The sequence below is a fragment of the Puma concolor genome, chromosome C2, assembly GCF_028749965.1.
Source record: "Puma concolor isolate L17-30 chromosome C2, mPumCon1.1.hap2, whole genome shotgun sequence".
Taxonomy (NCBI): Eukaryota; Metazoa; Chordata; class Mammalia; order Carnivora; family Felidae; genus Puma; species Puma concolor.
The window spans coordinates 49,786,851-49,792,850 of record NC_141675.1 but is presented as its reverse complement, the minus strand read 5'-3'; the positions used below and the strand labels follow the sequence as shown (position 1 = coordinate 49,792,850).

The following is a 6,000-nucleotide window of genomic DNA, read 5'->3' as shown; positions in this document are numbered from 1 at the left end:
TTGAATTTGTTCCTGTGAAATTCACAGGGACGTGTCTGCATCCTGCCCGTGGGCTTCTGGCAAAACCTGTTTTGTATTCTGATATAAGGTGACCCGATATCAAAGCCTTATACCCTCAGCAGGTGAAGATGATGATATTGGACACTGAAGGGATCTGGGACTCTGAAAAGCATCATTTGCAATTAGTTTGAGGGTAGGTAGCTCAGCTGGCTGGCTTTCAGGTTGTCAGTTACCATGAAAAAGTATCTGCTGGATATTGAATACCTATGACAGTAATAGTATCCTGGGTATCAATCAGTTGGAAAATAAATCCTTTCAGGGTGGGTCAGATGTTGTTGGTCTTTAATTTCCACGGGCCAGATCATTTTCTGGTCCTGATGTAAGCATTCAGAGGACTTGAAACCATTCTTTTTTGGCCACATATGAATGAGGCTAAAACAGCCGCCATCCATTTTCAGCTTGTACCACCTACTGAGCCAACCCATCCCCAAACCACGGTCAGCTGCTCGTAAGGGATCCCCCATATGGCTGTGGCTTTGGGTTGAGAAAACGACAACGTGGTTGACAAGGGGCTCTGAGCTACCGGCTCACACAACTTGCTTGTGCCCTTTGATCTTGCTCATTTGAGATCCCAGACATACTATTTCCATCTTGTGATGAATTGCTGCTGGGCTCACTGGACACTATGACTTGGTGGGTCTGATAATAGGCCCACGCTCATGCTGAGCAGTTCTGGATGCATGATTGCTCTGGTGGTGTCCCATGGCCAACCACTCGACCTCACACGTAGCCCAGGAGCAAATGAGAAGGTGTTTTTCTTTAATTTTTTTTTTTAACTTTTATTTATTTTTGAGAGACTGAGCATGAATGGGGGAGGGGCAGAGAGAGAGGGAAACACAGAATCCAAAGCAGGCTCCAGGCTCTGAGCTGCCCAGACGCAGGGCTCGAACCCATGAACTGTGAGATCATGACCTGTGCCGAAGTCAGACGCTTAACCGACTGAGCCACCCAGGAGCCCCGAGAAGGTGTTTTTCAAGAGGCCTTGAATTATTTCCTGCATGGGACATGGCCGTGTGCAAGACGCCCAGGGCCTGTGTGGTCATCCTCCACTGGGGATTACTACACACTCCACACGGCATCCCTTCCCACAGCTACTATCTCTCACGCTATAGGGTCTGCCGGTTCACAGGCCCAGGTGACAGGACTCCTTGTGCACCAGAACCGAGACCTGCTGTAGAGCTCTTCTCTTCTCTGGGTCCCACTTAAGGCTGGTGGACTTTGTGTCACCCACTATGGAGACTGAAGCATATTCCCAGGTGTGGCACATGCCGCCTGTAGAACCTCAATGCGCTGAGCTAACATTTTCAAGGTTGAAGGTGTAAGATATAATAATTTGTCTTTTCCTTTGGAGAGGATTTACTGGCATGCCTCTTGCCACTCGACTCCAGGATTTTTATTGATGAAGTGCCTTGAATCTTTGTAAGGCTTATCTTTTACCTTCTGGAGCACATGAGTCTTTCCAAAGCCTCTGGCACGCTAGACTTCTCAACTCATCCTGGCCAATTAGCATAATGTTATATACGTGATGCATCAGTGTGATTCTTTGTGGGATATCCACATAGTCCACACATCTTAGTATATTGTTACCAGTGGAAGGAGAGTTGACATGGCTCGGGGTTTGTACAGTCCTGCCTATTCCATGTGAATGGAAACTGTTTCTGATCTCCCTTTCTTTAACAAATGTTTATTCAATTTTGAGAGAAAGCATGAGTTGGGGAGGGGGATGAGGGAGAGGGCGACAGAGGATCCCAAGCTGGTTCTGCACCCACAGCAACAAGCCTGACGAGAGGCTTCAATTCACGAATTATGAGATCATTACCTGAGCCAGACACTCAACTGACTGAGCCACCAAGGTGCCCCTGAACTTCTCTGATTAGAAAAGAAGATATGTCAAATCAATGGCCAGAAAAATACCACATCTGGCATAGTGGCTGCAATTGGGCTATTCTTTAGTTGAGTTTTCAATATTCCACTCTAGAGCCTGTTTGTTTCTCCATAGGCCAGACAGGAGAATGAAACGAAGATCTGATGGGTACCATCATCCTGCATCCCTTTTTAAAAAAAAATTTTTTTAACATTTATTTATTTTTGAGACACACACACACACACACACACACACACACACACACACACACAGAGAGAGAGAACAGAAGCAGGGTAGGGGTAGAGAGAGACAGGGAGACACAGAATCTGAAGCAGGCTCCAGGCTCCGAGCTGTCAGTACAGAGCCTGATGTGGGGCTCAAACTCACAAACTGTGAGATCGTGACCTGAACCGAAGTAGGACACTTAACCAACTAAGCCACCTAGACACCCCCTTTTTTTAAAAAAAAAAATTTTAACGACCATCCTTCATCCTTTAGGTCCTTAAGGGTAGCATTGATTCCTGCCATCTCCCCACCCCTTGGACCTGATATTTTTTAAAAGTTGGTGGTGGGCATTTTCAGAGGCTTCAGTTTGACTTTCCCCACCATGATACCCCTTATCTCACAAGTTGAGGCCCCAACTTGTGTTATAACTACTGACAAAAGCATTGATTAAGCATGCCAGTCCCAATTATGAATTCAGGAACAAGGTAAATCTTATTTGGTGGGTCCACAGACCCAGTGGACTCCATCTATCACATCATAACCCCCTCCTGCAAAGAGGAGGACCAGAATGATGCATTGTCACAAATCGGGAATAGATGGTAAATATCAAAAGAATGGCACTGATGGTGATGGTTACAGGAACTGGAAGAAAAACATTGGAGCCAAAGACCCTTATTCTAAGATCCTTATAAATATAGCATATTCCTGGAGTGGATGCTTGGGAGATTTATATGTAAGATGAAATTTATGTAATGTAAATTTAAATGTATATGTATATCTGCTAATAATCAGCAGGGGTGCATTATTTTTATTTCAGAAATAGATATCTCCACCCCCTCCCCAAAGAATATCAGACACTTCCATCAAAATAAAATAAATTACTCATTGGAGCTTACTAATTTTGAATTGACAGGCACGGATCCAAGGGAAATATGGATATGAGCAAGTAACAAGAACATGTCAGCTGCAGTTTACTTTCATCCTTAAGTGTGTTGCCCTTGACAGTTTTAATAACTATTTCTGTCTAAGTTACAAAGCTTTGTACTGTCTGTTTGGCTTTTAGTTAAATTGGCTCCCTGAAAAAGGAATATATGCTAACGCTCATGCTCCAGTTGCTTTCAAGTAAAGCAGATTAGCAGTATCATGCATCATGTCGGTTTCTGCTCAGTAATCACAAATGTTGACATGTTTCTTCAAAAATGTATTCACTACATCTGCTGCTTTCTGAAAGACTGAAATAGTGGCTCTTTTTTTGGAAATGGCATTAATGGCATATTGATAACCACGTTTGGTTACAATACACATTGTGAGATCCATATGCAGAATAAAAGGCCCATCTCTCTTTCCAAATGGATTGCTATTAAAACTCTCAGAACTCTCAGCTCTGGCTCAGCTGAGCAGGCAAGTGGCCCAGCAGGAGCCGGTTCCTTTGCCTTGACTGTCTTTCACAGTAATGAGGGCCTTTAGTATTTGGAAGGGACATCAAAGGTCATCTGGTGGCAAGAAGATCCCACATCTGACATCGCATTTATCAGATTCTCCTGGGGAGCTTAAAAATACATCCATCGCCGTCCTTATGCAGTCCCAGTAAATCAGAATACCTGGAAGAAGAACTTGAAAAACATCAGCCAGATCTGGGGATTGCTGATCTGGTCCAGCTGCCTTCATGATTTCAGTAAGTCTTCATATTTAGAGTCAGAAGTAAGTAGGTCTTGTTAAACTTATCTCCAACATCTGGTTGTTGAACTATTTGTGAATGTCCTTGCACGGACAGACCAGAGCCATCGGGTTTTTATCTGATGGGGCATCATGTCCCGTTCATCTCCATATCCTCCCACAGAGCTTCTGCTGTGCCTTGTTCAGAGCCACAACATAACATAGTTTGAGTCAGATGAATTAATAAACTTAGGTTTTAGACTTTCTTTCAGACAAAAAGGGAAAAAATAAATGTCATTCTTATTTTCTTTTTGTACCTAAACATTGGCTGTATCAGAACAAAAACTGTTGTAATTATTTAAAAGCATGAAGTGGATTCCTTACCCATACGGAGGAATTTGAAGTTCTTCATTGCCATCTGCTGGAGTCAGTGTTGCACTAAATCCAAACTGCTGTAGTATACCAAAGCTTCCCCCGTAAAACAGTTTATATGGCTAATAATGCTGGAACTCCTATCCCCCCCAGGCCCCAGGCTAAAAGCCAGGTGCCACCCGGAGACATGTGGATGCAGAGTTGTGGGAATGAGGAGGCGTGGATTCCAGCCAGGTATCTCCAAATTTCGTCGCTCCAGACACATATTCATGCTCAGCTGCCTTCACTTCTGGGGGCAAAGTGGAAGCTTCTATAGTGAATGGTTCTGATCCTTGAGCTCAGAGAGAACGCTCCTTTCCCAGTTGTTTGGTGGGAGAGCGAAGCTGAAAGGGAAGCAGGCTCAGCGTCCCGGGACTGAAGCTGTGTGTGCGCTGGGCACACGTGAGCCCGTGGTGTCCTCTGTGAGGTGGAGACCCGAGCTACTCACAGACTAACACATGCCTCCTACTGTTAGGACAAACTGTCTGGAAGCATCTGTTTACTTATCCTTAACACAGTGTAAATCAGTAATATTCATCCTTTCTCATCCTTCTGTGAGGATGTAAGGTGGGTCTGTGTCCCTGAAGGACTCTTCCCCGGGTCTATTCCACCCTGTCCATTACTTATAGCAGGAGATTATTAAGGACATTGAAGAAAAAGTGCATCCTATTCCCTATTATAAGAAGGATGGGTCTTTTCTTGCTTTTTCAACATATATGAAACAGGATGACCCAAACCAAGCGAACCTGAACTCAAAGCCTCAAATTTGCTGGGATAACTCGAGGACAGTGTTATCTCTGGGCTGGATGGCCCTTCGCTATCACGGGAGTGGAAGAAACTCTTCCTTCCCGTGCTATGGCTGTGGCTGGGCAGATGGAGGGGACGTACTTACCTGGAGCTCTAAGCACTTACGTGTGCTGGCATAGGTGTGCTTTACTTACATGATGCCCTTGCCCCTGGGCCTGCATCAAGCTGCATGTTAAATGGGGGACGTGTAGTAGGTTTTTGTTGCCCTGAGTCCTGAAGCGTGAGACCTTTATCGGTCTCCGCGGGACACATTCTGCCTTTCTCTTCTCCTGGGTCCTGACTTTTTTGTTCTTTTTCCCTTTTCCCAGGCCCACCTCCCCCTTGGCATATGACCAATCCTCAGCCATGACTTAGTTCTAACAGGTGACAGGCAAGAAAAGTAGCCAACACTTGGAAGAGGAGAGACTGGGGCAGAGGAGGGTGGGGCGGGAGCAGGCCCAAGAAAGAGTTTGAGTTGGGTCATCATTTCAGCGCTAGGGCCACGTCCTCCCTGAAGCTATCTGTGATGATGACCCTACTCCCCCCTCGTGACCCACCATTATCTGTACCTTTCATGGGGGCCACTTGTCACATTCTGCCTTACTTAGAGGTGCTACATACAGATAAGAACTCCTCTGGCTTATCATCTGTTCTGGGGCAATTTTCAACTTTCAAAACAAAAAAAATCATCTTTCTATCCTGCACATCGCAAAAAACACCATGTGACTTACTTTTAATATTAAATACTTGTTGAACTAATAAAAGCAGGAGATGGGAGCTGGGTTTCAGCCTGAGGCTTGTAGCTCACAAAGAACAAAACCGCCCAGTGTAAAGGGAAGTGAGAGTGTGTGGACCTACTGGTTGGGACATTCCTGGGGAAGAAAGAAGTTATCCTGTAGATGTGCCAAAAAGTCTCCATCAGAATTAATTCAACCTCATTGGGGTGCCTGGGTGGCTCAGTTGGTTAAGTGTGGGACTCTTGGTTTCAGCTTAGATCA

The 6,000-nt window shown here is 45.0% G+C and overlaps 1 protein-coding gene across 1 annotated transcript in view; it reads left to right on the top strand.

Moving 5' to 3' along the window:
* The first annotated feature begins 3,326 nt into the window (after positions 1-3,326).
* The window catches only part of STRIT1 (small transmembrane regulator of ion transport 1), a 34,132-nt gene continuing 31,458 nt past the window's right edge, over positions 3,327-6,000 (top strand). The window contains exon 1 of the mRNA XM_025914148.2: positions 3,327-3,824. The gene's annotated coding sequence lies outside the window, so the exon portion shown is untranslated. The remainder of the gene's footprint in view (positions 3,825-6,000) is intronic.